Source organism: Coffea eugenioides, chromosome 9 (genome assembly GCF_003713205.1).
Source record: "Coffea eugenioides isolate CCC68of chromosome 9, Ceug_1.0, whole genome shotgun sequence".
Taxonomy (NCBI): domain Eukaryota; kingdom Viridiplantae; phylum Streptophyta; class Magnoliopsida; order Gentianales; family Rubiaceae; genus Coffea; species Coffea eugenioides.
Genome location: NC_040043.1, coordinates 14,529,490 through 14,538,864, shown reverse-complemented (window position 1 = coordinate 14,538,864; position 9,375 = coordinate 14,529,490).

The following is a 9,375-nucleotide window of genomic DNA, read 5'->3' as shown; positions in this document are numbered from 1 at the left end:
GATTTATCAAGTTGAAGGTGAAGTATAGGTGAGGAAACTATGGTCTCATCAAGCTAAGGGAGGAATCATGAAATTCAAATATTGCAACTGTGAAGATTTTTTACAGTAAAAAAAATCCAGATAAATTATTGTTTGATATATCAATTTATGAGAGTGAATAAATATTTGGTTTATCAATTGGCACCATTTTGTAATACAAACTATTGTTCATTATTAGAGAAATTCCTAATAGCTATTTCCGTTAATTAGTTACTAACAATTAATTAGTACCTTAATTACTTAATTGTCACATATTAGTTTCTAACAAGATATAATATCTCAGGGTATATGAGCTATTTCTCCCCATATGATGTAAGTAATTGGGACCACAATTCTAGTAGGGAAGGTCAGGGTTTTTTGCAAACCTCAGGGGATGGCAGCAAATTTTTAGAAACTTTATGAAAGGTTTCTGAAATTATTCCTTGAAAGTAAGTAATTTCAAATTAAGTCCCCAAACTAGAGATCTCATTCAAATATGGCCTTTAATTTTATCAATTTAGGTGTGGTTTTTAAAGTTTGACCAAACAGGAGTTGTAGAAAAAAATCATACAAATTTTTTAGGAACTTTAAAGCAATTAACCTCCATTACAAATGAGCTAAAAAGAATAAAAATTTTTCTTCTAATCAAATTTGAAAGATTTAACATAGTGTTAGAAAGTTCTCTAGATTAGAGGAACAATAATTTACCCTTTTTACTTCATTTAGCTGACATGTTAATTTCTCTAAAGTCCTTAGAATCGGAATGGTTTTACTTTACGACTTAAGATTTTGGTCAAACATAATTGAACAAATATGAATTGATGAAATAGCTCATCTAAAACAAAATTTTCAGTTCAGAGGACTTAATTGAGACTTGTTCAATTTTAGGGATTGATCAACACTTTAGTTTACTTTGAACGGCCAAATCAGAATTTAACCTTATTAAATTTTTGCCAAAATCTTGACATGTTCCATAGCAACAATCCACTCTTTCATTTTGGTCCTACGAATGTTACTTATTATCCATGTGGATTTCTTGAACCTTCACCCTCTACTTGATCACATATAATTTGGTTGACTTGTTGAACTCCGGAAATGTATGTCAAACAGATGAGATCAGTTTTTGGCCATTTGCACCCGTAAAGTCTCCGAGATGCAACTAATTTCAAATGGCGCCTATAATCACCATTTTAGCAGAAGAAAAAATTTACTGATCAAAACAAGGAACTTTGAATAATTTTGCGACTGTTTGTACCATTTTTTCTGTCTGATTTAATAAAAAAATCATCTAACTAGAAATAAATAATTTATTACTCATGATCAATGTATTCCATCGCTCAAAATGTTTTAAAGAGAGTAATGTTAAAACTGAAAAAGTAATGAGTTAAAGAAAATAAAAAATCGTATTCAAATATACCAATAAAAGTAGCAAATTGAAGGAAGTTGTGTTATAGAAAAAAAGAAAAAGAAAAAGATAAGTTAAAAGAAGAAAGATAAGTTGATCCGGCCCGCACCTGTAGTCTACCATCCATATTGGTGATAAAGTAGGCATTAGAGTGGTTCTATATGTGTGAATTGTTGGTCAATTGCTCTTTCTACGCTTAATTTGAATGGAAGCTGTCTAATTTGAATATTTATTGATTTTTGTAAGAGAAATACATGATCGAGTAAGAAACGGATAAAAAACGTGACGAAACTGAGAGGAATCCGGTGAAGCCCGACACCGGACTTGGTGCCCGACTTTGTCTGGAATTGTGGAAGATTGTTTTGAACAAAGTCTAGGCCCGGATCTTGGGCCAGTCTTCTCTGGAATTTCATGTTACTGTTTATTATTATGTCCCTGACCCGACATTTCAGTGGTCATTGCACCAATCATTAGTGAACTCCTACTAGAACTCGACTTTTGATAGTTCTTCAAGACCCAATCTTACCATATTTGGGCGACAACTTTAGGAAGTTATAAATAGAGGTGTTTAGGACTTTTTAGTGAGAAAAATACTAGGATAGCTCTAGTTCATGTTACATAACTTGTTTTCAACATGGAGACTAATGCATCAAAGATTGAGAAGTTTTTTTTTATTTTTTATTTATTCTCATATATTGTGTTTTTTGCTTGAATTCTTGGATTTATTAATGGATATGTTAAACTAATTTGTTTCTAGTGATAGGATTATGTGAAAGAATATTGGTTATTTATCCTAGTTAAATTCTTGACATCTGCCTTGATTTATCTATCTTGTTTTAATTACATGTTTATGTTTGGTCACGGTAAACATGCTCTTAGGATTTGTATGAACTAAGAAGGGATATACCACCAAGCACTAGATAAATAAACATATTTTAACCTAAAAATGAAAGTAGTTTAGGATTTGTATGACGTAATTAAAATTACCTAAGATTTTAAAAGGTTCAATTAAATACTAGTGATCTCGAGAGAGATGTGAGATTTAATTGGGTATAATTTAGATGTATTGAGAGATAATTTAAAATATTTTTTATGTGATGCGTTCTTCGCATGTTAAGAAATAATTGGATTATTAGTTCAAACTCCGGATCATATTCTGAAACCCTAATCTCTTGTCAATTATTTTCCCAACTTTATTTTATCTCACTTGATTATTTACTTTATTTATTAATTAGAGATTAAAACCCTTTGAATTTGAGCTTTATTATTTTCGATAATAATTAAAGTAGAGAAAATTAATTCATCCTTGTAGGTCCAACCCCCAAAATTCTCCAGGTGAATTTATTATCATGATTGACTCCATACACTTGTAGAATACATGGATCAAGTTTTTAGTGCCATTATCGAGGATGGCAATGAATTTTTCTACTTTAGTTATTTTTTGGTATTATATTTTCAATTTTTTGCTTTAGTTTTTATTTATTTTTTTAGGTTCTTGGTTTATGACCTAATCTCAAAAAGGCAAATTGGAATTTGATTCTGAGATTGAGAAAACTGCAACGAAGTTGAAAAGGCAAGCATAGTTGTGAAAACAATCTTTGTAGCAATCCTTACCTGGAATTCATATTGCTCTACACTTAATCAGATAGTTCAAAAGAAGATGAGATGGCAGTGACCAATCCATTGATGCTAACAACAATATTAGAATCTGCCATCTTCTCCACCTGTTGGACTTCATTTTAGAGACATCATATGTCCCATGTGTTAAACTAACTATGTACATGTGAATGTACTACACAGCGGAAATCTAAATACACTTATCTCTAACCATTGTTGTCAAGCACAAATTAATCTCTTCTTGTGTCTTTGACTCCTTCTTGTCTATTCTAACAAAACAAAATATGTAGAAGAAGGAAAAGTAAAAGGAGAATTTAGAATAAGGATCTTCTAACCTATGCCTAACCCAAAAGTGCACAATTGATGGAATACCACAGATTATTTATAGGTTAAGCTAGGGACCCTTACTAGAAAATACAAAAATTCCTAGGGTTTCCTTCCATCAAGGAAATCTTGCCAAAATTCATAACTGAAAATAACATTTTCTGACTAATTGATTGATTTCATTGATTAATTCATTGAATAAGATATCAATTAACAAAGATATCAATCAATCATTAACAAATGAGAGACACTAATTAATTATTGACAAAATATCAATCAATTAATCAAAATATCAATCACCAATCATTATCTGATGGGAGATGCTAATTAATTATTAACAAAATATCAATCAATTAATTATGATATCAGTCACTTTAGAATCAATCATGTGGATCATAATTGACTCAAAAAGAGGCAAGTCTTACATTCTCCCACTTGACCCATGTGAAATAATCAAATAACTTATGAGTGACTAACTACTTAAAAAATGGCCATAAACCTTGTTTGTCACTCACCAAATTTAGCAGTTATGTAATAGTTACTTAATTAGAAAATAATAATACACGAATCATGTTGGTTATGCTCTCATGGCAAACACTTCCTTCCATGTACTACAATGTATTATACTTCCTAGTAAAGTGCTTTAAAAGAACTTTATGAATAACTTCATATAAGTTATTCAGGGTCCAACTTTATGGATCACATGATTCTTACTTTATACATGAACAACAATGTGCACAAAATTATGTAAATATAAATATCTCGAGTGTCTAGGCAATAACAATAGTTTGAGAATAATAGCAAAATACTAAATGAACTACTAAGTTCCATATGAGTTATTTGATAATTAACAACTCAGCCGACAATCTTTAATTGTTTGATAAAAAATAATAGCTCCTTATTGCATACTCTTTTTTTTTTTTTTTTTTTTTGTCGAAACGATAGATGTCCTATAACCGAATCTAGCCTAGTCTAAGGGGAAGGGGAGGGGGTTCGATGTGAGTACAGACTCCATCGATGAAGGTCAATTAAGACCGCCACAAATTGTGGCAAATTTGTGGGAGGCAGGGATTGAACCCCTGACCTCCAGCATCACCTTTAATGGTGATGACCACTGGACCAAATGGCCAGTGGCCCTTATTGCATACTCAATAGCTAACTTTTTGCTTTTCAAATAACTATTGAATACTTTATGTTGACTTGCCTATTTTGACTCCCACTCTTTCATGTATACATAATGAAAGGGTATAGTCAAATCAAATATCTATAATGGCCACAATACAATATCGACAAACTTTATGCCAAATAGCATATGACTGTGGTATAACTTCATAACCTCCTTGGTGAATTTATATTCATTCCAATGTATGATGTGAACATTATGCAATTGTTTACTATTATTACTTAAAAGTAATCAAAGAACTCTTCCATGAAGGCCTTAAGATAGATTAACTATTTCTTACATTCGACTTTGTGAATATCAATTATAGAAGGGTTTCACAAATATCATGATTGAGAAAAACTCTCATTTTATTACTCCCACTAACCTTAATATATATTAATTTACCAGAAAAAATTCTTCTAAAATCAAATGAAGAATAAATTAATATACTATTGGGAAGAACAATTTAAATTGCATTCTCTACAAATGTATTATGGTGACACATATGTACACCTAATTATCAAGAGTCACGTTAAGGACAGTTGTTTTCATATTTATCTAATGTAACTCTAATAGTGAGTTTCTAGTGTGATAATTACCCTAAACAAAATCTCTCAAAATTTGATAGAGATTTTATGGTAATTTGTGACATTATTCCTGAATATGGAGATTTCTCCATTTGTACCTTATGAAAACATTACCCAATTCATCCTTAAACTCTTGTAGGTATACAACATAGTAACTAGAGAACTTCAATTCTCTATAGAGAACATTTTGCCTCCCACTCTCTCAAAGATAACTCAATCAGTAGGTTCAAAGTGAATTTATCTTTATGTGTTTATTTGACAAGGAGTTTTTCAATTGATTGCTTATCTAAAATAATTAAATAATTATTTTGAGAAAAGCTATCAATTTTTCATATGCAAATGAGTCAAATATGAATCCTTACCATTTCAAAACTCCATTCCAGAGTCAAAACACTCCCACTTACTTCATGTTCTTAAGAAGATTAAATCTCCAGTTCTAATAATTCTTGAAGTGTAAAGGAATCTAAATTTCTTGAAGTAAGATAGCCTTGTTTCCTTTGTACAGCTTTTTTATGTGTAGGTTGATTACCCTCACAAAAATGAACATAATATTTTAAACTCGATTTCCATCCATACCATAATCAAAGTAGTGTTTAACAATATTGGAGGAAATTGTTTAAGTATATACTTCAATTTCAAGGCATTACTCACAAGATATAAAGATTGTCAAAATGCTATATCCACAACTATCTCATTATTTCCTTAAAGTACATCATTTGGATGTAACTAATCAAGAATTGCTTTTACTCATTAGCAATACTTCAAAATTATAAAATGAGTACATATAGGATAGTCCCCTAATTTTGTGTGCCTTCATTTTATTTTCTATCCCTCAAATTTCAAACTTCATTTTTCGTTTGAACAGTTACAAAGGTATCAAATATTGATCCTTTATTAAGTAAGAAAGGAACTTTATATTTGTTGAATGGTTACCTAATAATGAGATAAATATCTCTCACCAATCAAAAAGGATAGAAAATAATTCACAAAATTTTAGTGTTATAATGAAACTCTTATGGTATCTATAATGGTTGGATAGTCTACTCTACCTATGCAGTTTACCTGAAATTTTATAGTCAATAAATCTAAAATCTTTAAAGATTTATGATTTATCAACTCTTTATTTCCTTATAGAGATATATCTCAATCTCTTATGCCAAAATTTAAGGAGTTTCCCCAGTGATAAACATACTTGCTTCCAAAATAATTATTGTGATCAAGTGCAGTATATTGCTCAATTCAAAAGATGGTACTGAAAACTTTAGAAATAACTTCACTATTTTCAAAATCTGCTACTAGATAATGAGGTTTATAATCATACCCAATAGTAATTAATTTGAAAATAGAAATTCTAAAGTAATAAGAAAATAATGTTTTCGAAAAAAAATTTTCCTGAAATGAGCAATAATACATCACTTATCTTTATGTGAACATTTTTTAGTTTCTATAAAGAAACTTTTGTTCACTTTTCATATAATCAGAAACTTATTATACTGACAACATAAATTGACAGTTTTAGCCAATTTACCAAATATATCACAATTTATAACACTCAACAATTGAGATTTTCTTTTGAGTTACTTTCTCTCAAGGTAAAGTATCGAATATCATTCTCTTACAAACAACGTTGATCTTTATTGCTGTTTGACTTAATGAGAACAAAATTACCTTCCTTTCCATTTCTTCTTTCATGAAGGTTAAGTTTCTCTTATTTCTTAACCTCTTTATCCTTTCTTAATACACATGGTTAAAACAAGTAATTAACTATATATCTTTATGTGTATTATAAAGGTTTGAATGGTTAAGAAATTATGCATGAAAGAATAGAAATGACTCAATCTCAATTTGATGGGACTTTAATTGATGATGTAGCAAAATTCTCAACTCATAGAAATGAGCTAAAATACACTTCAATATTTAATTGTCACAAAAGAAAGCCTTCTAATGGTGCTAGTTAAAACTTGCAACAATTTCTTTATGGCTTTCATGCAAGATTTAACTATAAATAATTAGGGTTTGAACCCTATTTTATATGAATATGAAACAAAATGAGCAAACTATTAAATTGTTCCCAATTCTCATACTCAACCTCTATATTAGCAAATATATCCATATTATGAGAATGGTTTGTTCATTCTCATGAAAGTGCTAATTCAAAACTTGCACCAAAAACAAAAGAGAATGAATTTAAAAATCAAGCTAATAAGAACCATAAAATCATTGGAATGAAACACTAAATTAACAATCAAGAACTATATCATAAAAAAGCTATGAAATTTGTACCTTGATTTTGAATCAACCTTATGTCAATTCAAATAGTAAATTCAAACTTTTCTATGGACAAAGGTTGCAAACATAAGACTAGTAATCTAGAACAATGAATTAAAAAATAATTCGTACCTGTGATCATAGAAATATCTCTTAATTGACCCTCTAATTTACCATCTTATGTCAATTAATCTCACCAAAATAATTACCTCCCTGTGGGGCCGGATAACTATCTCAATGAATTAATTGCAACTTGATTTAGATGCCATTTTTTTTAAAAAAAAAAATTCTTTAATCACTCAGCAATACGTGAAAAAGCAATACAAAATTTCTCCAAACACCAATATACTTAAGATGCTATGGCTACTCCTAAGTTTACGGCGTTATAAGAAAAATTGTCAACAAGTCAATATGCTGACTAAAAATTCATAATTTCAATCACCAAACTGTATGTAATGAAAAACTTTTCTCATCAAATATTTGGGATACTATGGCTACTCCCAAATATATAATGTAAAAGTGAAATTTTTAGCATGGCATCTTGTTATTTGTCAATAGTCAAAAAACTTTATGTTGACTGAATTTTATTGAATTTTGCTTTCCTTTTATAATCACTTAATCATATGTGATTAAAGTTATTTACACCGTATATTTGAGATACTATAGCTACTCCCAAATATATGATGCAAGAAAACTTCTAATGAAAATTCATAGAAAATAAGTAGTCAACTTGTTGATTAGAAATCCTTGATTTTAATCACTAAACTATATGTGATCAAAATTGTAGTACACCAATGTTTGAGATACTATAGCTACTCTCAAACATAAAGTGTACTAGACTTTATAAGGATATCAAAATAGTCAAAAAAAATCTGTATTTTGACAAAAGAATTTCATAATTTCCATTTTTTATATTCATTTTTTAACCACCATCCTTTATGTGATTAAAATTCTTCATGCATCAAATAGTTGAGATGCAAGACACACTTTATAAAGGAAATTCTCTAAAATTTAAATGTAATCAACCATACTAATGTTGACATTAGTATATATGAGATAAATGAACAAAAGTGTAGTACACAAAATACTACATAATTCCAAATAACAATAGGAACGTGGAGGCAAACTCATATTGAAATCATGCCTTTAGATATTTATCTCAAAATAAGGTAGCAAAAATTCAATAAACCTGCAGATCCATTCATATAAAGTCAACCAATTATCTTGCATGGATTAATATGATATTAATCTTTTGATTGTTGAATATAACAACTCTTTATATGTTTCTCGAATTGTTATATTGTATTGATAACAACAATCAATACATATAATCCTTACAATCACAAATATGCAAGTCCAAGAAACATTCAAATTACTTGCAGTCATACCAGATTATTGGAGGAAATCTAAATGAACTGCATAACCAAATAAGATATCATACGAATGATACATATACATAGGATTAGTCAATAAATCTCAATTATTAAGAAAACGGACCATAGATCCCATGGCAAATTAAATTCGATTCATTCAAACTTGTAACGAATCTCTAAAACTTTTATCAGATTGCCAATAAACCATGAAATTATAAGCTGAACAACATGGTTAGAGGTTGGCTCTGATACCACATGTTAAAACTAACTATATACATGTGAATGTACTATGCAACGAAAATCTAAATACACCTACCTCTAACCACTGTTGTCAAACACAAGTTGATCTCTTATTGTGTCGTTGATCCTTCTTGTCTATTCCAACAAAATAAAATATGTAGAAGAAGGAAAAGTAGAAGGAGAATTTAGAATAAGAATCTTCTAATGTATGTCTAACCCAAAAGTGTACAATTGATGGAATACCACAGACTATTTATAGGCTAGGCTAGGGACCCTTACTAGCAAATACAAAAATCCCTAGGGTTTCCTTCCATTAAGGAAATCTTGCCAAAATTCATAACTGAAAATAACATTTTCTAACTAATTGATTGATTTCATTGA